The sequence below is a fragment of the Calliphora vicina genome, chromosome 4, assembly GCF_958450345.1.
Source record: "Calliphora vicina chromosome 4, idCalVici1.1, whole genome shotgun sequence".
Lineage (NCBI taxonomy): Eukaryota > Metazoa > Arthropoda > Insecta > Diptera > Calliphoridae > Calliphora > Calliphora vicina.
Window position 1 is genome coordinate 110,546,602 of NC_088783.1, and position 27,754 is coordinate 110,574,355.

Below are 27,754 nucleotides of genomic sequence, written 5' to 3' on the forward strand. Positions count from 1 at the left end.
ATTAAATATTTATAGAAATATAAAATATGAGCTTAATCATAATATAAATGAAATGTTAAAGTATAATAATTAAGAATCAGCGGAATGGTTTTTTATTAATTGCAAATTCTTCTCAATATAACACGAAATTGTTTGGCTTATGGGGAATATTAACAGTGTAGAGCAAAAGTATTTAAGTGAAAATTAAATCAAATCAAATAGAATTTAAGAATTGTTGAAAAATTAAGGTTTTTAATAGTTTTATTTAAAAAACAAGACTACCGGAAGAAAGCTGATGATAGCCTTAGTAGTCCTGAAATTTGCGGTATGGATTAATTAAAAATTAAATTAATTATTTCGATTTTTGCCTATCAATCAACTTCTAATATGATTTTATGCATTTCTATATTTTCTTTACATATAAACATTATAAAAGACAACATCTCAAGTTGTTTTGAATATTTTTCATTTAAAAAACAAAGTTCGATTTTGATTATTTCCACCGTTATTATTTTGTCTGGTTTTCTACTTCGCTAAATATAAAAACTATGGGGCAACACTAATAATTGCATTTGCAACAACAAAACCCTTCTAAAAACAAACCCGTCACCACACACACACATGTATGACAGTAAAATAATGAACCTGTCAATGTTGCCATTATTCGTCATTTTACAGCTTGTTCTTGTTCTTTTTACAGAGGAGTGGCAACAATGATAGCTGAATCAGCGAATCGGTCAATGTTGGCATCAAAGCGAATTTATTAATGAATTCGCCTTAATGTTAAAGTAGTGGAGAGGAAGGAATATAATAAAGTTTAGACTCCTTAACAATTTGCACAACTATTATGTAGATTAAAAATCTAGCTTGTCCAACCAGATCAATGGAAGTCACCTAAATCAAACGTAGACACTATAAAAACAATAAACATCTAGATTTATCCCGTTTTTAAGATATGATAACAACACGGCGTAAAATTTGTTGGCAAAATCGTTAATTTAAACGTTTTTGATGCGATATGAGTTCAAAACGCTCTTATAAAAAAGTTATTTCAGTTTTAAGGAGACTGTAAAGACTATGTAGTTGTTTTCTTAATTTTTTTTAAGGTTATTTGCTTATGTTTTGTTGTATAATTTATTAATTTTTGTTGTCAATTATCTGGGACTTATGACAAATACATTAAGTAAAAAGTAAAGCTTTAACAGGCCCATTCAAAAAATATTTTATTTTTGAGGTTATGTTTTAATTTTTATTTTATCAATAACTTTTGTTTAGATATTGCGATTTGGTTAATATTTAATCTTAGATATCTTCTAACAAAATGCAACACATTGAAGGCAAAATTAAACTTCCGGCCGAATATTTTAGAGAAAATATTTTTTAACCTTTTTAAGGTTAGAAACCAATTTTTTTTGTTTAACTTGGGCAGAAATAATACTCAAAATATCTGGTAAGAATTATTTAGAATAATTTATTAAAAAATTAAACTTTTGGCAGAAAATTTTGGATTTTTTTTTGTGAGGTTAGAAACATACTTTTTTACTATAACTTTTGTATTGATGGGACGATTTAGTTAATATTTTCACAGAAATATCTTTTAACAAAATGCAACACATTGAATGCAAAATTAAACTTCCGGCAGAATATTTTAGAGTAAATATTTTTTTACTTTTTTTTAGGTTAGAAACCTATTTTTTATATAACTTGGGAAGAAATGTTGCCATGTATGTATCTAAAATTTGTGGTGAATGTTGTGGCATACAAATAAAGCGGAATATACGAGTTTGTAGCTGTTTTTTTTAGTTTTTTGAGAGGTTATGTACAAATTTATTTCTTTTAATAACTTTTTTATTGATGCTGCGATTTTGTTAATATTTTCACACAAATATCTTGTAACAAAAACATAGTTTTTTATTAAAAAATTAAACCTCCGGCAGAGAATTTTATAAAATTTTTTTTAGAGGTTAGGAAATTATTATTAGTTATAACTTCCGTATTGATGGGACGATTTAGTTAATATTTTTACAAAAATATCTTCTAACAAAATGCAACACATTGAAGGCAAAATTAAACTTCCGGCAGAATATTTTAGAAAAAATATTTTTTAACTTTTTTTAAGGTTAGAAACCCATTTTTTTGTATAACTTGGGTAGAAATGTTGCCATGTATCTAAAATTTGTGGTGAATGTTATGTGTATAAGAAGGAATAAAAATAAAGCAGAATATACGAGTTTGTAGAAGTTTTTATTAATTTTTTTTTTTGAGGTTATGCACAAATTTATTTTTTTTAATAACTTTTTTATTGTTGATAAGGTTTTGTTAATATTTTCACACAAATATCTTCTAACAAAAACATAGTTTTTTATTAAAAAATTAAACCTCCGGCAGAGAATTTTATAATTTTTTTTTTGAGGTTAGGATCTTTTTTTAGTTATAACTTCCGTATTAATGTGACGATTTAGTTAATATTTTCACACAAATATCTTCTAACAAAATGTAATACATTGAATGTAAAATTAAACTTCCGGCAGAATATTTTAGAGAAAATATTTTTTAACTTTTTTGGGGTTAGGAATCTATATTTTTCTATAAGTTTGTAAGAAGTGCTATAAAGTACTTAATAACTGCTATCAATGGTCCGTGGGTAAAAAAGGGATACGAATAATTCAGCTGCAACACGATTTTAACTATTTTAGACATTTTTCTTTTTGAGGTTATGCTTATATTTTCATGTAAAAAGTTTTTTAGGAAATCTTTAATGTTGCTAATTTTGATTTCTCAATGATTACATGGATGTTCTCAATACTCAAGACATTAAAGTGCATTAAGTTCAGTTATTTATGTGTTGCCATTCATTATTTTCAATATTTCGACTCCTAAATTTGTTTACTACTCTCTCAGTCAAAATAACAGCTGTTTCGTTTATTTAATAAATGGCCTTGCAAAACCTTGAATTTCCCAAATACACAGTGTGTTTAAATTAAACAAATTTTGAATTAATTACTTCTTTGAAATCAAAAATAAATTATTAATATAAACACTCAAGCTTTCAATGCATTTTGACAATAACAAAATTTAATAATATTAAAATTTCCATAGATACACCTGATGGTTAGGATTTTTAAAATTTTCACTATATTTTCCCCTGCTGCATTAATTTAATATCCCACATTTTGTTGTTTTTATTTATTGAACTTTATACTTTTTAAATGAAATTGCACTCAAATAAATTATATTTAAGTTGGGGAAAACAAAAAAAAAACATTTATTATTAGACAAATATTTAGATTAAAAACCTAAAAACTGTTTTCAATAAATTTGGCTACAGGCCAAAATTAAAATAAAATTATCGACAATAAAAATATAAAAATTTTTCTTTTTTTTGTGTGAGTGATTTTGAGTGTGTTTCTTTTCAAGAATATTTAGCATAAAAATTTAGAACAAAATGTTGGCCAAGAGCATTGGAACAACAACAAAAACACAGCTTCTCTAACACATTTAATAAATTTTTCTAATAAACTGTCAATTATGAGAAAAAAACAAAATAAAAAATATGAAATTGGAAATAAGCGGTTTTTAAGAACAGACATGTGGGGGAGAGAGATTGAGAGAAAAAAGAGCAGAATTTTGTTATGACGCAAGCTGTTTGACAGTCAGACGTTAGATTGTGATTTTGCTTTTGGACATGTTTGAAATTCATATGTATTGGTAATAGAAGGTGGTGATGACAAATTTTAAAAATATTGTATAAAGAATGAAACAAACAAATACAGACAATACCCAATATTAGAGAAATTCCATAAGTATTTTTAAATAAAATGACAGCAATGATGAAAAATATTTTTAAACAAAATCCTTAAATCTTAAAAATTTTGGATTTTTATAAAAAAATATTAACAGATCAGATGATGCAAATAATTTCCAATCATTATTTTTATTTATTATTATAGATCTGGGATTATAATCATAAAAATATTGATCAATTTCAATATTATCAAAATTAATTACTATTTTATCATCACAAATGTTAATTATTTGATTTGACCCAACGATTTTATAAAAAATAATACGTTTTTTTTAGGTTTAATTTAAAATTACTTGGCAAATTGTAGAAAATCTTATGTCCAGCACTGTATTTGTGTCCTGTTATGAAAAATATCATCATTAACTAACACTAAACGATTTCTTAGTAAATTTCCCAAAACAATAAAATTCTTCACATTTCTCTCACACCCTCTTTAATTTCCCAAAATAGTAATTAAAACTCTCCACAAAAATGGCAGCCTAAAGGAAATTCAAGTATAAATGTCCCCAAATGATAAATAACAACTATTTTGTACTCCCCTCCCCTCTCTCTCTCTCTCTTTCATTAACCCACCATAAACAATTCTCTCATCCTTTAATGGCTAATGGGGAAATTTTGCATGCGTGTAAATATAAGTGTGTGTGTGACAATAAATCAAACATAATGGTGTTGTTTTTTTGTTTTATTTTAAATATGAGTTCATTTTTCTGCGTTTTTTTTTGGGGTCTTGAGGTATGTGGGTCAATAACTTGATGCTTGGTTGAATATAAAAAAAACATGGGGCAACATTAATAATCAAATTTGCAGCAATAACCTCGTAAAAACAACAAACACATGTATGACAATAAATAATATAATGAACCGGTCAATGTTGCCATTTTTTTCAATTTACTGCATGCTCTTGTTCTTTTTATAGAGGGCAGGAGAGAGAACAAAACAAATGTTAATATTGGGGACTGTTTAAAAATGGTGGAGGAGATTTTTTACACTGTTTAACAATTTGCGTCAGTTATTTTTAACAGATGTGTTAATTTTGTTTAAAGCTCAAATTTTGCTATACAATTTTGTTGTAATTTATTTTTTTTTGGCTTTATTTTTATGTATAAATATAAATAATTTTTTTTGCGTGTGAAAAACGTCACCCACCTTCAAAGAAAACAAGACACAATGACACTTTAAAAACACACACAAGCCAAACAAACAAAAAAACCGAATAACAACTGTGAGCTCGCCCGTGGACCAGCCACATGACTAAACAAATAAATGAATACAATAACATCTACACAATTGTAAGACTTTCGAACAGAAGACAGACACTATTTAAGGCAAAATAAATACGAGTTAAAAAATAAAAAATTATTTTCAATTAAAATTAAAAAATTTTTAACAAAAAATTTATTTTTTTTTATTAAAAAATATATAAAAAAAAAATGTTTATTTGAAAACAAAAATAACAAAATTATATTTAGCTTAAACTATTTAAAATATGTGAGACAAATATTTTTATGGTTAGAAATATTTTTGCAAAAAGAGTGAAATAAATAGAATATAAAGGAAAATAAATTTAGAATGATGCATTTTTTTGTTTAAACAAATGTTTAACTAAAAGTAAATTGGCACTAACATAGACGCGTGTTATTTAAAATAAAAAAAAATCTAATTTAATTATACATATTAAATCATTATAAAAATTTAAACAAATAAAAAAAAAAATTCTTTTAGAAACAAAAGAAAAAAAATTTAAAAAAGTTAAATCTAAATTTTTCCTTTAATAATGCTTTTACGGGCATAAATCTTTAAGATAGTTTCGGGACACGAAAACTAAAAACCATTTTCCATATTTTGTGTATCAAATTTTAACAAATAAGCCATATTTTTAAAGAAATTTTTGAAAAATTCTTCAAAGGAAATTAATTTTAAATAAATTGTATTCAAATTGGGCCTTTTTAATTACTTTTATAAAATTATGATTTTATTTACACTTAAATCAAACTAAAAACGTTCGTTCGCATAATACGTGACGTATAATATAAGCATTCGAAAACGCTTAATTGGCATCACTGCTCTGTGTGTAACGGTTTTTAATGCAAAATGGCTGTTAGTGATGCAACACATTTTTGCAAATCACCACTTCATTTCATTTGCAAATCTGACATTAGTAATAAACGGCTTCAATTGTTTATTCAGAAAGATTTCAAGATTGATTTTCAAAGTGCTTTGTTAACATTTTAACTCTCAGGCAAAATGTTACCTTTCCTACATTTCTAATACATTTTTTTTTTTCAAAAAAGCCCTATTTCTATAATATTTCGTTATGCCTTGAACAATGTTGGCTAAATATTTCTAATTATTTATTTATGCAAAAAATATTGTTTTCTTATTTCAAGGATGTTTTTTTCAGTTTTGCATTAATAATAACTTGACCCATTTTTTATACATATTTAAAATAAAAACCAAAAGCAACTAAATAACATCAAACTTGTATAAATGTGTTAGTTGACAGCATCAACTGCCGGTCAGTCAGCCAAACAACCAAACAAGCTGCCTCATCTCATCATCATCAATATCAATGACTGAAAAATTGATAAATCACGTTTGAAATTAATGATGAGAAGAGAAGAAAATAAACATGAAAAGAAATGCTTGACACCTAAAAAATAATTGAAATTAAATTAATTATATAGAAAATGAAAGGTGTGTAGTAGAAGAATAACTAGGGTATAATTAAGGGACTTGAAGACAAATTTTTTTAAATATTATTTGTAATACACAAGGGTGTAATGATTTTTAAAAAGGGAAATTGAATTGTGAAACTAATTTATGGCTGATTAATTGATTTAGTTAAAATCATAACTGAAATAACAAAAAAAAAAATATAAAATTGTAAAACAAATTTCGAAAAATAGGAAAATTTTATATTAATTTTCTTATTTTGCGGTTACCACAACTGAATTTAAATGCTTTTCGTTGATAACAGATCAAATGTTTGGCTGAAAATAATTTTCAGTTTGTATTGGTGTTTAAATCGTGAATTAGTTCTAAAACTTAAAAAGATGCGATTTTTTTACAACAAAATTTTAGTTTTTTTTGATATTTCTTGAATTTAATGTTTTCTTATGATTTGCCGCAAAAAAAAAACTATTTAGTTGGTAACACTATACCAAACACTGACTTAACTAAAACCCCGTTACATTGCGTGTAATTGTAAACAAACAAAATCAAAACAATAACAAATGGTGAGAGGGGGGAGGTAAATATAATTTGTTTGTCACTCAGAGATGCAAACATTCAACAAAACAGAGCAAACCTACATACCTACATATGTATGTATACAAATACTGCATGTAAGTATGTTTGCTTGTACATATTTTTGATTGATTGATATTATTAAAGTGTCAACAACAAACATACAATGGCCGCCATTTAAACTTATACTTACGTACATACATTGCTTCATATTTTTATAGTTCGGCTTTAAACAAAAAATATATGCAAAATTGAATAAAAATAACTAAATAAAGCAAAATAAAATCAATTTATTGTAAAACACAAAATAACCACAACTATATAACAGCTAGGTATAAAAAAAACCCTAAACAAAAATCATATTAATGGAAATTAGAGCACAAATGTTAATTAAATCAAAAAAAGAAACCATAAAATGTGTGTGTTTTATTTATTAAGTGGTTTTTGTATAATAAAAAAAAATCTAAAAAATACGCACTGATTTTTATCACACACAAAAAACTGTCAAAGGCGCCAGCCATTGTTTTGATTTATTATAACGAAAACGGGTGAAAAGGGTCGGTCATTGACATAATTGTGGAGAAACAATTAATGAAGGGAAGGGTTTAAAATTAGGGGTAAAGAGGTGGAAGAACAACAAAAAGGTAAACATTTATTTTTATAAATGATGAAATTATTAGAAATACGGTTTTAAGAAGTTTCAGTTTGTTTGATGTTTAAAAAGGGTGGGAGGTTTCCCTTTAATCAAACATAAAAGCTTATGTTTGTTTGGCTTGGTTTCTAAATTAATTAATTAATGAGAGTAATGTAATGGAAAATATGTGCCTAATAGTGATAGCAAGTTTTGGTAACGGAATTTTGGTGATTAGTGAGTGTAATGTAATGGAAAGTATGTGGTTAACGGGGGAGGTCACGTTTTGGAAACAGGATTTTTTAAAAAAAAATGGGAAAAAGACAAGATTTTTTTCACAAATTAAAAACAAGTTTTCTGTAACATTTTTATATAAATATAGAAAATCCAAAAAATATATTTGATTAAAAAATCGCTAGTTTTCAAAATGCTGAAATAATTTGTTTAAATTAAATTGTTCCAAAAATTTTTGATAATTATAAAAAAGGCAAAAAAAAATATAAAAAAACGCTAAAGTGAAAAATCGCCATTATAAAAATAGTAAATTTTTGGATGAAAAGCAAAAAACGAAGGAGGAAATTGTACAAAATCTACAACGTTTTTCTGTTTTCAGCGATTTTGTCTTAAAAACGCTTAAATGAAAAACCGCTAATTTAAATTTTTGAACCTTAAATATAATAAATTTTAATAATTTACAGTTTAAAAAACTAGAAATCTAAAACAACTACGTTTTCCTGTTTTCAGCATTTTTTTTTTTTGTTAAAAACGCTTAAATGAAAAACCGCTAATTTAAATTTTTTAACATTAAATATAATAAATTTTAATAATTAATAGTAAAAAAACTAGAAATCTAAAAAAAAATACGTTTTCCTGTTTTCTGCGATTTTTTTTGTTAACTCTTAAATGAAAAACCGCTAAATTAAATTTATAAGCATTAAATATAATAAATTTTAAAAATTAAAGTTTAAAAACTAGAAATCCAAAAAAAATCCATAAAATTTTACTGTTTTTAAAAATTTAAAAAAAAAGCTAAAGTGAAAAATCGCTTAAATAAAACTATTATTAAAAAAGAAAATAAAAATATGCTTATATTTGATCAAATCTAAAAAAATACATTTTAGCGATTTTTTCTAAAAACGCTTAAATGAAAAATCGCAAAATTTTAATAATTCAGCTTTATGATAAGGCGTAGGCTGATTATCAGTTTATAAAGGAAAAAAAAATTGGTTAATTTTATTGAAATCACAAAATTTTTATCTAAAAAAAAAACGCTTGAATGAAAAATCGCCAAAATATATACTTTTTCTATTGTATTTATTATAAAAATAGTAACTTTTTGGGATAAAAGGCAAAAAATACGGAAATTTTATTAAATCATCAAAAATTTTACTGTTTTAGCGATTTTCTCAAAAAACGCTAGTTTCTAAAATCACTAATTTTAATTTTTAAATATTAAATACAATAAATTTAAGCAATTAGCTGTTTATAAAATACAAAAATCTGTAAATTTTATCGAATACATACACAAAATTTTACTGAGTTTAGCGATTTCTTCTAAAAAAAAAACAAAATTTTAAAATCGCTAAATTAAATTATTTATATTGAAATTATTAAAAATGCTGAAACGAAAAATCACTATTTACAATTATACTTTTTTTAAAATTTTGTTAAAAAAATTTTAGATTTTTGTTGAACCCATAATTTCAAAACCAATTGTTACAATATTTATGTGATATTTTCCTACATTTCTTCTAAAAAAAATATTCTTGTATTTTCTTCTTAAATTGATTTAAATTGTTTCTTAAAATTGTAATGTTTTTTTTATTAATTTTATACTAATTTATATTTGCTGTTCTTTTTTTCTTTCTAGGTAAGTGATTTTTATAAAATTTAAAAAATATATATACATAAAGTACCTAGTACTCCCCCTAATAATTAAAATAAGTTCCGGTAAGTTTATTTAATCATAAAGCGCTTTAATGTCATAATTGAGCTGTTTACTTTTAAAGCAAACATTGAAAAAACAGTAAAAAATTACTGTTAAAATGTTAACAAATTACTCTTGACTCCTTTTATCCCCCGCCTTTTAAATCTCTCTTTGATACACATAAATTATAATGATGTATTTATTCATTAAGCTTTTTTTTCCTTTCATCTTCACCAATTAATACCTGATTCATAACAATATTGAACATTTCTATACACACCCCCACTCAAAAAAACAACACAACAACAATTATAAATAACACTCAGAGATATGTGTAAGAGATAGAGCTTTTTTATTCGTATGTGTGCGTGTGTGTATTTGTTTACTAGAGAGTTTGCGGTTTATTTAAAATGTGTTACAATTTGTGGGGCATATTTTTAGGATGTAATAATTAAGATAACTGTGTGTTTACAAGGGAAGTAAAGAAAATAAAGGAAATTGAAGGGGAAAATGGAAATTTAATAAATCCAAGTATTTTAAAGCGTTCTTGTGACAATTAAAAAGGTTAAACAGGTTATTATTTAATAAAATGAGTATAACAAATATAAATCTTTAAAAATTTTGTTAATTTAGATTTTTAAATAATTACTGTTTGTTTTTTTTTTCGTATGTTTTTAATAATTTGTCAATTTCTTATATAATTAACGTTAGAGTGTTTATTTTTTAGGTCATTGTATCACTTCTTTTCATAAAATTTGGCTTTTAACTGTTTGTCTTGAAACATGTCGTAATTTTACGATAAATAATTGTTAATTTATGAGTTTTTTAACATTTACATATTAAAATATAATGAATTTTAATGGAAGTTAGCATTATTTATAAAATAAAACCAGATTCATTTGGGGTTTAAACTTGAAATTAACAAATGAAGTAAATAAAAACTGAAAGAAATTTTCAAAAAATATGGATGAAATAAATTTCACTTTTATAAATTGAAACTCGTATATTTTAATAATTTCAAGTTTACTAAAGCAAAACATTGGCAAACTTTTATTTTTAAACAATCACTGATTTGTTAAAAAAATTTCACTACTAAACATAAAAACAAACAACAAAATCATCAATTCTACAAAATATTTACGGATTTTTCCAAAAAACGCTAAATTAAAAAATCGCTAAAATTATTTGAAAACATTTATTTCTTATTGAAAACTGATTTAAATTGTAAACTTTCCTTAAAAGAAGCGGAATTTCTACACTAACTACAGTTTTATAAAAAATCGCCAATTTAGAAAATCGCTAAATTTCAATTTTAAACATTGTAAATCATGAAGTTTTATATTTACCAGTTACCAGTAATTTGAAAAAAAAAATCAATTTCTATGACAAAAACTAAATTTTTTATAAATTCCGAAAAAACCCAAATCCCTAAAAAACGTTTATTTAAGAAAGAATTTAAATTCCTCTTTAATTATAGAAAAACTTAAATTTTAATCATGAGGAGTAGTCTAGAACTTACAAATAAATAAAAATTATTCTTTGAAAAGCACAGAAGTTATAGATTTAAGCGATTTTTATAAAAAGCGCTAAAATTAAAAATCTCTTAAATAAAATTCTGGCACTTGAAATATAAAAAAAAGTACAGTTTTTATGAGAAAAACCAAATTTTTCACAAATTCCCAATTACAAAAAACAGCCTAATATTTAAAATTTTTAGAGATTTTTCTAAAAAAAACGCTAAAATGAAAAATCGCTAAAATTCATTCTAACAATTGAAATTATAAGAAAAATTTTGATAAAAACAAAATTTAAAAAAAAAATCCCTAAAAAACGCTTATTTAAATTCCTCTTTAATTATTAAAAAAACTCAATTTTTAATGCTGAGGAGTGTAGAAAAATCAATTAAATAAAAAAATCTTTGAAAACCACAAAATTTATGGATTTAAAACCTAATTTTTCAGAAATTCCAAAAAAAACGCCTAGAATTAAATAATTTTAGAGATTTTTTAAAAAAAAAAAAAAAAACGCTATATGAAAAATCGCAAAAATTCATTTCTAACAATTGAAATTATAAGAAAAATTTTGAATTTCTATGATAAAAACAAAAATCGTTAAATCGCCAAAAAATATTTTTGAAATAAAATTGTTACTTTTATTTTGATATCTTAAAAACGTCAAATTAAGTTAAAAATTCGAAAAAAAATATCTTGGAAATTTAAAAAATTTTATGTTTTAACGATTTTGTATAAAAACGCCAAAATGGAAAAATCGCTGAAATGAATTTGTTCAAGAAACTAGAAATAAGTGAAAAATATCAAAAGAATCTTAGGCATTTAAACATTTTTGTTTTAGTGATTTTTTAGAAATTTAAAAATTTTTAAGTTTTTGCGATTTTTTTTTATAAAAGCGTCAAAATGAAAAAAATCGCTAAAATTAATTTGTTCAAAAAATATGAAAATAAGTTAAAAATATCTTAGAAATTAAAAAAAAATTATGTTATAGCGATTTTTTATTTTAAAGCGCCAAAATGAAAAAATCGCTAAAAATTAGTTTGTTCAAAAAACATAAAAAACGGTGAAAAATTCAAAAAATAGCTCCAAAATGAAAAAAATCTCTGAAAAGAATTTGTTAAAAATATCTTAGAAATTTAATAATTTTAGCGATTTTTTTTTATGAAAGCGACAAAAGTGAAAAAATCGCTAAATTAATTTGTACAAAAAACATAAAAAACTGAAAAATTTAAAAAATATCTTCGAAATTTAAAAATTTTATGTTAACGATTTTTTTAAAAGCTCCAAAATGAAAAAAATCACTGAAAAGAATTTGTTAAAAATATCTTAGAAATTTAAAAATGTTTTTTTTTATAAAAATGACAAAATGAAAAATTCGCTAAAATTCATTTATTCAAAAAACATAAAAACAAGTTAAAAATATCTCGGAAATTTAAACAAATTTATGTTTTAGCGATTTTTTATTTTAAAACGCCAAAATAAAAAAATCACTTAAATTAATCTGTTCAAAAAACATATTAGGATATTTTTAAAATTTAAAATAAATTTAAAAAAAATTATGTTTAAGCGATTTTTTATAAAAGCACCAAAATGAAAAAAATCGCTCAAATTAATTTGTTCTAGTTGAAAAGTGTAAATTTTAAACAAAAAAACAATATATTTTTAAAGTTTTGTTATTTTTAATAATTGTTTACTAAAAAAACGCCAAATTAAAAATAATATATTTTTTGATTTGTTAAAAAAAATATTTTTTTTTAAATATCTTTCATATTTTCTATTTATTTTAACATTTTATTCCTGTTTTCAAAATCTATTTTTTCTTTATTATTTTTCACCTTGTATTTAAACACTTTTATTTTCCCAGGTGTGTATATTTTTAACATACAAACCTCGTACCAGACATTTGGTCTCATTTTTATTTGTTTTACTTTTTTTGTAATATATTTTTTGCAATCTATATTAATTGTTTTTATTGACATTTCATGTTGTTATTATAGTCGTTATTGTTGTCATTAATACTTATGAAAAAGTCAACCATCGTGTCTACACTCTCCGCATTTTAACCGGAAATCACGTTTTATTCATAATTTGCTTGTTGCTGCCTACAAAAAAATAAAATAAAAGATAAGACAAGTTGTAGGCGCCTTAAATTCTCTAAAACATGTGAGTTATTTGTATGTGTTTGAGTTTGTATAAAGATTAAATTGAATGAGTCTTAAAATAGAAGTTGGTTCAAAGGTCAGTTATGATTTGTTTCTTCCAAAAACAAAGAAATTATTAAATTTGCTTTATAATTTCCAAAAATTCGCTTGAATTTTTCTGAAAAATTACTTAATTGTCATTTTGCACTTCATATGTTTTTATATTTACAGTTTTATTTATTTACTCACTTGTTTCTGTAACATATTTTTATGTTTCTTTTGTTTTAATTCGCCTACAAAAAAAATCAATGCTCTAATAATTTTTGCTGGTGGTCGACGTCGTCGTCGTCGTGGTCTCGTAATTTAATATTTCCTAGTCTGTCCTTTTGTTGTTGTTTTAAATTGTCTTAAATTAAATAATTTTAATATTTTTTTGTATTTTTTGTAGTCTAGTTTATTTTTAAGGTGTTAATTACCTTAAAATATAATTCATTGTTTATATGCGGAGTAAAACAAAAGAAAGAGAGAAAAAACAAATGAGAGCTTAAAGAAATGAAAACCGTTGTTTTTTAAGCTGCCTCCCTTTGGGGAAGAAGAAGGTGCTTAATGGGAGAGTATGTATTAGTATAGGTGTGTGTGTGTGAGAATGAGTGTTTGAATAGTGGAGTTATTATGTTGTTATTGTAATAAAGAGGATTAAGTGGGGGTAGGAGGAGATTTTATTGAGTTTTTATGTTAAAACTAAAACAGAGCTGGTTAATTTAGTAGTAATATTGATGGTTTAGTACTCTAGAATGAGAAATAAAGTTTTATTAGCTAATTTTTTACAAAAACGCTTCTGATTTAAGAAAAAAAGTTTCGCATTATTTTTTTTATCAAAAAAACTACAATTTTTTTTGTATTTATATAGAATCAAACTAATTCTAAACGAATATATCAAGATTTTCTAAAGAAAGCTTTTGTTTGAACAAATTTATGTTTCATTGAGTTTTTTTTTTAATTGAGAAAATTTGTTCAGGATTTAAATATTAAATTGAAAATTCTAAATCAATTTAACAAAATTTGTAGAAAAAAGCTTTTGGTTTTAAAATAAAAGTTTCGTTAAGTTTTTTTAATTGTGATAATTTAGAAATTGTTTTGTTATTTAAATATTAAATCAAAATGAAAAATAAATTTAAAAAAATTTTCTTAAACAAATGTTTGGTATAGAAATAAAAGTTTCGTTGAGTTTTTTAAACTAACAAAACTAAGTAACTTTCTTTGATTTTAATAGTTTATTATTTATGCTAAACGAATTTAGCAAAATTTTCAATAAAAAACTTTTGTTAAAAAAATTAAAGTTTCGTTAATTCTTTATTAATTAAAAAATTAAAAAAAAAATTTATGATTTAAATATTATCGTACTAAAGATAAACGAATGTAATAAAAGTTTTGGAAAAAAGCTTTTTGGTATAAAACTAAAAGTTTCGTTAAGTTTTTTATATTGTTGAAATCAAAATTTTGTTAAAGATTTCAATAGTTTAGTATTTATTCTAAACGAATTTAGAAAAATTTTACAAAAAATATTTTTGTTTAAAAAATTAAACTTTCGTTAAGTTTTTTAAATCGACTAAATTTAGAAATGTTTCTTGATTTATATACATACATGCTAAATATGTGGTAAATATATCAACATTTTCAGAAAAAAGCTTTTGGTTTAAAAATAAAAGTTTCGTTAAGTTTTTTATATTGTTGAAATTGAAAATTTTTTCAAGATTTCAATAGTTTATTATTTATTCTAAACGAATTTAGAAAAATTTTCCAAAAGAATCTTTTGTTTAAAAAATTAAACTTTCGTTAAGTTTTTTAAATCGACAAAATTTAGAAATGTTTCTTGATTTATATACATACATGCTAACTAGTGCTAAATATATCATCATTTTCAGAAAAAAGCTTTTGGTTTAAAAATAAAAGTTTCGTTAAGTTTTTTATATTGTTGAAATCAAAATTTTTTTCTAGATTTCAATAGCTTGTCATTTATTCTAAACGAATTTGGAAAACTTTTCAAAAAAATACTTTTGTTTAAAAAAATTAAACTTTCGTTAAGTTTTTTTAATTGTCCAAAATAAAAAGCTTTTCTTGATTTAGATTGCTTATTATTAATGCTACAAGAATATAACAAAATGTTTAGAAAAAAGCTTTTGGTTTACAAATAAAAGTTTCGTTAAGTTTTTTAAATTGCTGAAATCAAATTTGTTTTCTAGATTTCAATAGTTTATCATTTATTCTAAACGAATTTAGAAAAATTTTACAAAAAATATTTTTGTTTAAAAAATTAAACTTTCGTTAAGTTTTTTTAATTGCCCAAATTAAGAAACTTTTCTCGATTTAAATTGCTTATTATTTATGGTACAAGAATATAACAAAATATTTAGAAAAAAGCTTTTGGTTTAAAAATAAAAGTTTCGTTAAGTTTTTTAAATTGTTGTAATCTAAAAATTTGTGTAGATTTTAAAAATGTATTATTTATTCTAAACGAATTTGTAAAACTTTTCAAAAAAATACTTTCGTTTAAAAAATTAAACTTTCGTTAAGTTTTTTTAATTGCCCAAATTAAGAAACTTTTCTCGATTTAAATTGCTTATTATTTATGCTACAAGAATATAACAAAATATTTAGAAAAAAGCTTTTGGTTTAAAAATAAAAGTTTCGTTAAGTTTTTTAAATTAACCAAAATAAGAAGCTTTTCTGGATTTTAATTGTTTATTATTTAAGCTATAAGAATATAACAAAATATTCAAAAGATAGCTTTTGGTTTCAAAATAAAAGTTTCGTTAAGTTTTTAAAACTAACCAAAATACAAAATGTTTCTTGATTTAGATACAATTGTACTAAAGCTAAAGGAATATAAAGAAATTTTCACTAAAATGCTTTTGGTTTAAAAATAAATGTTTCGTTAAGTTTTAAATTTTTTGTTAATATTTCATTTATCCAGCCCTGCTTTAGATTTTTTATCACAAGCTGTTCCTCTTTATTAACTACCTCTCTGTTTGAGCTTCTTTTTTTTTTTGGTTAATTTTTTGCGATCTTAACACGCCAACATATGTTGTGTATTTCAAACTTAATGTATAAAACATTTTTTGTGCTTTTTTTTGTTGTAGTTTTTTTTTTTTAATGGAGTGTGAGTGAGTACTCCATCCATCCAACAGAGACACTAGCTCTCCAATTATGTGTTTTTGACTGTGTATTTGTTAGTTTATGGCTGAACGTTTAACCAAGCGCACAGACAGCAAAATTTGTTTTAACAAACTTTATATTTTTGTTCAAATTTTTAGTTAAAAACTCGCAATTTTTGTGTTTTTGTTGTTTATAGAAATTGATTTAACATTTTTGTGTGTTAATTGAAATACGTGTTTAAAAATTTTAAAAGTGAATGTTTTTTATTTAAAGTTTTTGTGTTGGAAATTTTTGCTAAAACAACAGATCAAGAGAGAGAGAGGGGAAGAGGGGACCTACCCACAAAAAAAATGTATGAAAAAGAGAAGAGAAGTGTTTGAAGTGTGAAGAAAAGAGTGAAGATAAAATAAAATTTAAAAAAATATTTAGAAAATTTAACAAAATCTAAAGAAAATTTTAAAAAAGGCATAAAAAAGTAGGATAAAAATCAGAATTTTTAAAATAATAAAAAAAATTTTATAAATTTTTAAACCAAAAAATTTAACAAATTTAAAAATAAAATTAATTTTTAATAAAATAGTTTTCTACAAAATAAAAAATTATTTTTGGTTAAAACTTTGCTGTTAATAAATAATTCTATCTAAAACTTCGAAAAATTATAAATTTTTGTTTGTAACAAATACAAAATTTACAAATATATTTCAGCTATAATATAAATAATATACTTTTGCTTAAAACTTCGCATATAATCAATAATTGTAAGCCAAATATTATCATAAAATTATTAAATTTAACATAAAATTGATAAAATATTAAAATAAATTTAAAAAAAAATTCTCCAATATTTTAATAATAAAAACAAATTTTATAACAATAATCAAAATCTAAACAAATTCTTTAACAAATATTTTCTTAAAACTTCGTAAATATTAAAATAAATTTTAAAACTATTTTAAAAAATTCCTGAAATTTTCAAATCCTCAAATAAACACAAATTTTTATTAAAAAATTCTCTAAATTTCAAAAGAATTTTTTTTAAAATTCCTTAAACTTTTAACTAATCAATCAGTAAATGTTTAAACGCCTATATTTTAATGTAAAATAATAAAATTATCTATAAAAAGCAACAAAAATGATATAAAATTATACAAATTTATAAATAAATTGAAAATTTTTACGATAATCTAATAAAATTCTTATTGTAAACACTAAACAATCAGTGTAGCTGTAGTTTTGCTAAACGAATTTGACATTTAATCGCAGTTTAATTATTTTAACAATTTAAGTCTGGCAATACCATGCTTACAACTCTCGAGAGAACTAACAATGTTGCCAATTTAGAGATTATAAACAAACCAAATGTTTTATGCTAAATAGGCGTGTTTCACTTTAATAATATTTTTAATTCATTTAATGCTGGAATTTGACTAATTGAAATAAAATAAAGTTAAATTTAGTTTACATTTTACTTTTTTACCTTTTATATATTAAAAATTTTCGGTATTTTTATAAGGGGGAATTTCCTTCCTTCCGATGTCCTCAAAAAACTTACGTACATGATTGATACATCAACAGTACTGCTGTTCTGGTTCGGTTGCTATTTAAATTCCAGAAAATCGCACCACAAGTAACTGAAACATAAGCAAAAACCACGTCTACCTCGATTGATCTAAAGGTAGGGTCACACATCTAAAATATTTGACGTAAAAGACGTATCCACTTAATAAAACATACAGCCTAATTATGAAAAAAAATTTCCCGGGAGTTTTTTCCCTTTTCTCATTTTTTCTATTCAAATTCTATGTTAAAAAAGAAAAGGGAAAAAACTACCAGGGATTTTTTTCATAATTGGGCTGATATTTGAATTCTTTTATTATTTCAAAGACCTATCTTATTTAAAATGATTCAAAATAAATATTTAGTTTTATTTTATTTGATCTTACAAAACACTCGTAAGAGTAAACAATGTCAAACAAATTTTTGCTGAAAAAAGTGGTTACCCTTTTTTTGAGTAAATATTTGCCGTGTGTGACCCTACCATAAGACATTAACATAAACGAATGATCAAATGATAGGCAACAACTTATATAACGTCATAGAAATTCGCTCCGACAATGATTCAAAATCGGAAAAAATATTTTTTTTCACCAAAACATTTTTTCTCAGTTGAAAAGGATTAACTTTTTTAATAATTAACAAAAGAATCCTTCAATTTTGTTTAATTCAACATTTTATGGTGTTATCCGCCACATTTTGTTTACAAATAGTTGGCATCACTGTGTACATTGTACTACATAACAGGGATGTAAAATTTAGTACTATTTTATGCAACAGGGTTGTAAAATTCATTACTATTTCATAGTTTGACATTTTAAAGTTTAAAAAGACATTTTTAAGCAATTAAGCGATTTTTATATGATTATACATTACAAAATTACTAAATTAAACATTGTTTAAATTAAATAATGTTTATATTGCACTGATTGTTTAGGTTTTAGAAATAAATTTATGAAAAATAAGCGTAAATTAAATCAATATTAATAAAATGAAATAATTAAAGAAAAATAACAAAAAAAGCTGGAACTTTTAAACTAATAAAATCAAACTCCTCAATAATTAAAGAAAATTTAATAAAATTTAATACTTTTTTAAACAAATTAAAGTATTCAATGAAAAATTTATAATATTTATTAAAAAATTACTAAATTGAACTTTTTTTGCACTTATTTGAATTTAAATTAAGAATAATAATCAAATAATACATCAAAAATACTTTATAATTCAATATTAACGAAATATAATAATGAAAGCTAAATAACATGATAAAACAAGATTTTTTTAACATCAAATAAAATCGAATAATTAAAGAAAATTTAATAAATTTTAATATCTTTTCAAACAAATATATAATTTTTAAACTTAAACAAATAAAATAAAAAATTACTGCCTAATAGGGCAAGTTTGCCAAGTTAATTTGCTAAAAAGTAGTAAGTCTTGACTAAAAACTCTTAAAATCTTTTATAAAAATCACTTTTATTTTTGAAATTCTTTAATATAATTCATATTCGAAATCATTACATCAATATCATTAGAAAACATTTTGATCTTTAGATTTTAATGAAACTTTTCACTTCGTTCCTGGTTCTTTTTCTTGACTTTAACTTTTTAAACTAAAGATTTTTCAGTAATTTGTTTCAGCTCTTTACTTTAGGAAAATCTTACTGACACTTCTACACTTGATCTAATCTTCGTTATATCTTTGATTTCAAGAGTTCTTCATAGGTTCTATAAACATGCCCCAGGATGCTAGTGGGAAATTTGATTCCAAAAACATTAACTTTGAATAATAACGTATAAATAATGTCCAGTAAGTTTCTTTGAAAAATCTTTATTTATCCCCCCTTATTTCTGGCAATTTCAATTATTTTCAAACGCCCACTTAAAAACTGTTATTTGTATTATGTTACCCTAAAACAAACACATGCCAATTTTTTTTTTCATTCTCTGCCTTAAAATTTCATCATTCCCACGAAATTTTTATCAATGGAAAATTTTCAGCAAAAGTACAAATATTTTGCATCTCTTTTTAGCTATTTTTTTCTCTGTTAACTTGTTTTATTATTAAGACTTTTTCTTAAAACAAAAAGAAAAAAGAATACACACACGCTTAAAATTGTTATTGAAGCTCTTGCACTCAAGCCCGTTTTAACTTTTAAAAATCTACTCAAAAAATTATGACTCAGTTTTTTTTTAAAGTTTGGCTTAAAAATTTATTACTGCGCGTGTGCCTTGACTTTTTTTTATTGGTTTTTGTGGCTTTTACCTTTTACCCCTTTTTTTGAAGTGATTTTTTTATTATTAATTGTTATAGTCATCATCAAAGTTTAAGACTTCCCCAAGCCAGTGTTTGGTTTGGTAAATAGTATGAATAATCTTTGGCTTTAAAAGCCAAAGAGACTTTCTTTCTTAGTTATGATGAAATTCATTGACAATATTAATCATCTGGTAATGGTTAAGTTTGAGGTCATGATCTTTTTTTTAAAAGCAAAGTGATTTCTCAGAACCTTAACAATCTATAGTCTGGTCTATGATTTGGTCTATGGTCTGTTCTATGGTCTGGTCTATGGTCTGGTCTATGATCTAGTAGTTTATACTCTAGTCTATGGTCTAAACTATGTTCTAGACTTTGGTCTATACTATGTTTAGCCTTTGGTCTGGTCTATGATCTGGTCTATGGTCTGGCCTATAGTCTGGCCTATGGTCTGGTCTATGGTCTGGTCTATGGTCTGGTCTATAGTCTGGTCTATAGTCTGTTCTATGGTCTGGTCTATGATCTAGTAGTTTATACTCTAGTCTATGGTCTAAACTATGTTCTAGACTTTGGTCTATACTATGTTTAGCCTTTGGTCTGGTCTATGATCTGGTCTATGGTCTGGCCTATAGTCTGGCCTATGGTCTGGTCTGGTCTATGGTCTGGTCTATTGTCTGGTCTATTGTCTGGTCTATGGTCTGGTCTATGGTCTGGTCTATGGTCTGGTCTATAGTCTGGTCTATGGTCTGGTCTATTGTCTGCTCTATAGTCTGGTCTATTGTCTGGTCTATAGTCTGGTCTATGGTCTGGTTATTGTCTGGTCTATGGTCTGGTCTATGGTCTGGTCTATGGTCTGGTCTATGGTCTGGTCTATGGTCTGGTCTATGGTCTGGTCTATTGTCTGCTCTATAGTCTGGTCTATTGTCTGGTCTATAGTCTGGTCTATTGTCTGGTCTATTGTCTGGTCTATTGTCTGGTCTATGGTCTGGTCTATTGTCTGGTCTATAGTCTGGTCTATGGTCTGGTCTATGGTCTGGTCTATAGTCTGATCTATGGTCTGGTATATGGTCTGGTCTATAGTCTGGTCTATGTTCTGGTCTATGGTCTGGTCTATGGCCTGGTCTATGGTCTGGTCTATGGTCTGGTCTATGGTCGGGTCTATGGTCTGGTCTATGGTCTGGTCTATGATCTGGTCTATGGTCGTGTCTATGGTCTGATCTATGGTCTGGTCTATAATCAGATCTATGGTCTGGTCCGGTCTATGGTTTATGGTCTGCAAAACAAATTTGGGTTCAAAAGTCAATTTTAGCTTAAAATTTATTAAAAAGCAGCAACATTTATTAAATCTTCAGAACTCTTGACTAGTTGAACAGACAATATCGATAATTGTTGTCAAAAAGAGTATAAACATAGGTCAAATTTTGCTGCCTTGGGAATATTTCTTATATTTTCAGTATCTATCAATGACTTTCCTTTTTGTCTTTAAAACAACTTATGATTTTCACTTTAAACACTATTGAGTTCACAAAAATTAACACTTTTCACACGGCCCCATATATACAATAAGACATTTTACTAAGAAAACGAATACTCTATGTTTTTCTCAAGAATTGACACATTTTTTTATTGAATTGAATTTTTCAAAGAACATGTTGCAATGTCTTACAATTTCTTCACTTTAAACAATTTGCCGGCCTCAGACTTAAATCTTGGAAAAAAATCTAAAGTTTTAAAGCAAAATTGGTTGCTAATACATTTGAAAAATAAACCGCAATCTATACTCACACATATGAGTTTATGCTCCCCTTTGAAATTTGTTTGCTTGCGATCCCCAAAAATTGAGTAAATGCAAAAGTTTTCGTGCTCTCTTTCTCTTTAAAACATTTTATCTTAAGGCCATTTGTTTTTGTTGTTTTAGCAGTTCACATACGTAATGTATGTACGTACGTTAAGCTAAACCCTTCAAGCCCCCTCCCCTTTTATACCCCCCTTTGTTTATGTTTTAATTTTGTTCGGTTTTTTTTCGCTTTTTATCGGTTTAAATTTTAATTTATTTTTGCCATGATTAAGGTTTGTGTGTTTGGCGTATGAATGTGTTTGACTTGTTTTTTTTTTTGCGTGGTTCTTCTTCTTGTTGTTCGTGTACTTTGGGTTGTGTTCGATTTCGTTTATCGTTTTTGTGGGCTCTCATTGAAATGCGTGTGTGTACGTACACTTACACTTACTCTCACACTCATTGCTGATATTTAGTGGAATTGCCCACTAAACATTTTTTTAGCGAATTTGTGCAGAATTTGTACCGACAAGTTGTCGATTTCGTACCCAATGTCGCTACAACATTGTAGCGAAGTTGAAATTCAAAAAAGGTGGTCAAATTTGTCTGACAGAATTCCTTACGACTTTAAAACTAAATTCCTAAAGGAATTTTAGAACTTAATTTTTAACTTTTATTGACAAAATAGATTAAGAAACTAAATATTCTCTCAGAGAATGTGCAGACTTGTTCCATAATTTTCTTACGATATTTCAGAAAATGTCTGAAGACAAAATTAGTTCAGAAAATTCTGTCATCAGTTACGTTGTTAAATAATGTTTACTTGGTTGCTCGTTTGGTGTAACCACAATTGCCCACATTCTTGTTATAATTCCTTTACAACTGCTTGTTTTTTTATTATTTTTTTTTATTTCATGGACATTGTCCTCTAGTATAAATTGGCAGCAGTTTTGTTTCTTCTTGCGTTTCTTTTGATCTTTTATAACTCAAGTTGTATTGTGTGGCAATTTAAGCGCCATACGAAAAATAGCTCCAAAGCAGACATGTATTTTCACTCATACGCTTTTTTAGGCTCTCGCACTCTTTCGCTCTCTTGCATTGTTTGGGGCCAAAACTCAAACAGTACTAACAAGTAAGCGGTTTTAAAGCAATAAAAAATTGCTAAATTGTAAAAAATGGAAAATTTTATTGTAATATTGTAAATGGTCTAGTCCAGGTGCGGATCCAGAGGGGGTGAAATAGGAAATTCACACCCCCCCCAAAAAGAAAACCGAAAAGTTTTCATATAAAAAAGGAATACAAAGAAAAATGTAGAACAAATTTTAATTGAATGGTTGACCTGGATCCGCGCCTGGTCTAGTCTATGGTATAGTCTTTGGTGTAGTCTTTAGTCTAGTATATGGTTTGGACTATGGTCCAGTCTGTGATCTAGTCTGTGCTCCAGTCTATAGTCTACCCTATGGTCTAAACTATGGTCTAGTCTTTAGCCTGGTCTATGGTCTGATCTATGGTCTGGTCTATGGTCTGGTCTATGGTCTGGTCTATGGTCTTGTCTACCATGGTCTATGGTCTGGTCTATGGTCTGGTCTATGGTCTGGTCTATGGTCTGGTCTATGGTCTGGTCTATGGTCTGGTCTATGGTCTGGTCTATGGTCTGGTCTATGGTCTGGTCTATGGTCTGGTCTATGGTCTGGTCTATGGTCTGGTCTATGGTCTGGTCTATGGTCTGGTCTATGGTCTGGTCTATGGTCTGGCCTATGGTCTGGTCTATGGTCTGGTCTAGAGTCTGATCTATGGTATGTTTTTTGGTCTAGTATTTGTCTATGTGTAGTTCTATATCTAAATCACATGTCTACTCTCATGTCTAGCCCTAGTATAATCTATGTCTTATCATTATGCTAGTCTTTAACGCTAAATTAGCATTACTATTACATACTCATACGCACACACCTTTTTTGACATATTTCTATTTCTTGACATTTATTCATATGTATTCCTCTCATGTTTTATGAGTAAGAGTATTTAAGATTTCAGACCACTCTTCTTTCCCCGACCCACCTTGCCGCCGACCAACAGCTTTGATTTCTATAGAGTTAAGAAAAAAAATGTTGGCAATATATTAATAGAAGTGTGTTGGGTCTGTTTTAAAAAAATTCATTGATTAGTTACATACATAGACATTTGTGTATAGAAAAGTGAGCAGTTTGCGTTTTAGTCTTGTTTTATTTAAACAATTTGCTGTTTCTTCTTCTTCTTTCTATTAACTGACCTGTCTACTTTGGTAGTTTGTTGTTGTTTTTTTACTCTCTGGTCTTTCAAACAGTCTCCCCTTTTTTTAGGCTCTTTTGTGATGTGTATTTAGTTGTTGTTGTACATAGTAGGTTTCTTATTTTATGATTTAAAATGTCGCTGATTTTTAATGTTGTAGCTGATTCTTTATTTTTTGCTTAGCTTTTTTCTCATGTATTATGTTGTCCTTAGTTGTTAGCAAAAAAAACTAAAAAAGAAAAACGCACAAGGCATGTGTGTAGAAAATACACAGAATTTACAGCATAAAACCAAACAGGCCCAGTCATGTTGATACTTGTTGTTGTTCTACAACATAACCTCTGCCTGCCGCCCCAACGTCTATGGCCCCCTTCCTTGCAAAATTGGCTTTTTGGTGTATAAACAACATGTAGTCAGACACAGAATACACAACAACAGCGCCTCAGACATGTGACGTTTTAATGGAAAATTCCCAAAGTTTTGTGTGTGTTCTTTTTGGTATGTGCGTTTTTTTTTGTTGCAAATAAAAAAAAAATTCGAAAAAATTTTGAAACAGTTTTTGTATTAAAAGAATTTTTATTGTAGAAAAAAGAAAATAAAATAAATTTTATTGATTTTTATATAAATATTATTTATTTACTATAAAATTTTATGATTTAATTGTTATTTTACACAAAATTAAAAGAATTTATTGTTTAAAATGTAAATTACCTTTAACCCCTTGGTATTTCGTAAAATATCATATGGCATCTCTTATAACCTAAACACATATACTTGGCATCACTTATACTCTTGTTTCCTTTTGACATTTACCGTTATTATGTTTTGTACGTGAAAGTAACAACCGATTTAAGTAAATCTACTACCTTTTTGTAGTTTGTAGCAAATTTTAACTTTTTTAGCTATAAAATGCAGTTTTTTAGATTAAAATATAGAAATTCATTTAAATTATGTTATTTAAGTGATAATTATCAAAAATTCTTTTATTTATTTGTTATCAAAGGAAAATAATCAAAAATAATAAATAAAATTTGTAGATTGCTGTAAAAATTGTTTAGTTTAAAATCATTTAGCCGTCATCAAACTTAATATTATTGGTTTGAAAATATGTTTGTATTTTATTGGTATTTTATTTACGTTTTTAAGGCAGGGACTCGAGATAAGGCGGCCTGGTCTGTTTTTGTTAATTAGTGAAATGACGTATTGCATGACTTTGATTTTGAACAAAATGTTTTTATTTTTAAGCAAAAATAATATTGTTTAAATAAAATTAAATAAAAAAATTTTAAAAAATTTCAAATAAATAAAATTGCAAAAATTATTCATATTAAATTGGTATTTTTGATTTAAAAACAAATTTTATTAAATATTATTTTTTTTTGTGAATAAAGGGGCTTAGTTTTTAATTTATTATTGATTTTAAGGTTAATAATTTCGATTTAGTTTTACAAATTTTCCTTTTCCCTTGCAAGTGCTAATTAATTGATATTTTTTTCCGTTTACCTTTAAAACGCCATATAATTGAAATATGCTTTTAAATTGATTACCATAATAAATTTGTATTGCTATTGTTTAATAACGCAAATATTTACTTAATCAATTTGAATTAATCAATTATAATAAATAATATAAATAAATTGTATTTATAAAAAAAGAAAAATATTTTGCTAATTAAATTATTTATTTGTTAATTTAAAAAGGTTAGAAATAATTAAATAAATAATGGAATTATTTCAAATACATACAATGTTAATAATTTCCGCCCCATATTTTGTAGCTAATAATAGTACATATAAAATACCATAGGAAATAAATACAACACAAAAAAAAATGCAATGGATAATAAATAATTTACAGCAAAAAAACTTTATTGAATTTTTAATCAGCATGACTAAGCACGTCATCAACTCACCAGTGAAGAAGCGTTTTTTTTTAATGCATTCGTTTTTGTTTTTGGTCATACATATACATTTTTTTTTTTTTTTTAAAAATTGAGGCTAAAACCAAACACTACAACAGCAACAACATACATTCATTTATAAATATTTATTTTTAAAATAATACAAACTAAATGCAGTGACCGACCAACTCTGACTAACTATTTAATGCCTCCAATGTACTGTATACATACAAATTATGTGTTTAGTTTAGTAGCTGGTTGTATTTAGCTTAAAATATGGGCTGGCATTTACATGTCTAATTAGTTTAGGGTTAGGCAACTAAGAGACTTTACAAAGTTTAACAAAAATACCTACTTTATCGGAATTTCTAAACTTTAATCTATAAAAAATCTATTTTAAAGCTAAAATTTATCAAATTTCCTACTAAATGCAAAAATGTAGTAGATTTCCTTAAATCAGTTGTTACTTTCACGTACAAAGCTTAATAACGGTACTTGTTGAAAGAGTGCAAGAGAACAAGTGATGCCATATGGGATTTAAAGGTATAAGAGAGATGCCATATAGACATACAAGCGATTAAGAGTTACCAGCTTGATATTCAAGGAAGAACGAAATTAATGTTAAGGTGTTTAAGAGAATTTACATGATAAATGTAAATTTCTTTAAATTTTCAGTAAAAAACAACATAAATCATTAATTTTTCATAAAAAATAATTTTGAATTGTATTTTTTAAGGTTCTTTAAAACGTTTAAGTTTTTTTTATTTCGTTTTTTTGTTTCATTCCAATACAAATGTTTCAAAGTTCATTTACATGAACCGCCTTTTTAAATTATACGTACTACATAATGAATTTTGTTTTTTTTTAATTATATATTATTTTTTTTCTTTCAACTTTTAAAGTACTCACAAGGCGGAAGTTCAATACGCTTGAAAATGAAATTAAAACGTGGCAAAAGAAACTGCGAAATCTTTGATAATTTTTTTTTTTTTGACAGCTGTTAAATGTGTTTTATAAAATTTAAATGGGAATACGATTTATTGCAAGTTCATTCACTTTGAATGTATAAAACAAACAAAAAAACATTTAAACAATTACCGTTGTTCATTCATTTTGGGCATATAAAACAAACAATAAACATTTAAACAATTACCGTTGTTTATTGAAAATTTTTAAATTTTAACCTTGTCAAACACCTTTTATTTTATCTTTAATTTTCTTTTATTTTTGATCGGAACCTTTATCCAAAACTACGTGATAAAATGTTTTTTTTTTTTTTTTTTTTTGTTTTGTTTCAAAACCTAAACAATAATGACTAATAATTATACAAGAAACTATTTAAAACTAATAAAAAAAAAACTGACGAAATTCCTACATTATACAAACTCAGCCAAGCATTTAATATCCAAATACCACCAACTGTAACATAAAGCTTAATGACCAAATAAACCATACAACCGAAAAATTATAACAAATAAAATGAACACAAATACAAAGTAAATATTTTTAGAGTTTAGCAAGCTTAAAGCTTTAAAAACATATCAGGAAAACATAACAAATGATTAAAAGATGAAACAGAAATATGATTATTGATTACAGTTTTCA

At 25.3% G+C, this 27,754-nt stretch overlaps 1 protein-coding gene across 2 annotated transcripts in view; it reads left to right on the forward strand.

Moving 5' to 3' along the window:
- sgg (shaggy) overlaps positions 1–27,754 on the forward strand; it is a 96,564-nt gene that overhangs the window by 18,281 nt on the left and 50,529 nt on the right. The window lies entirely within an intron of this gene.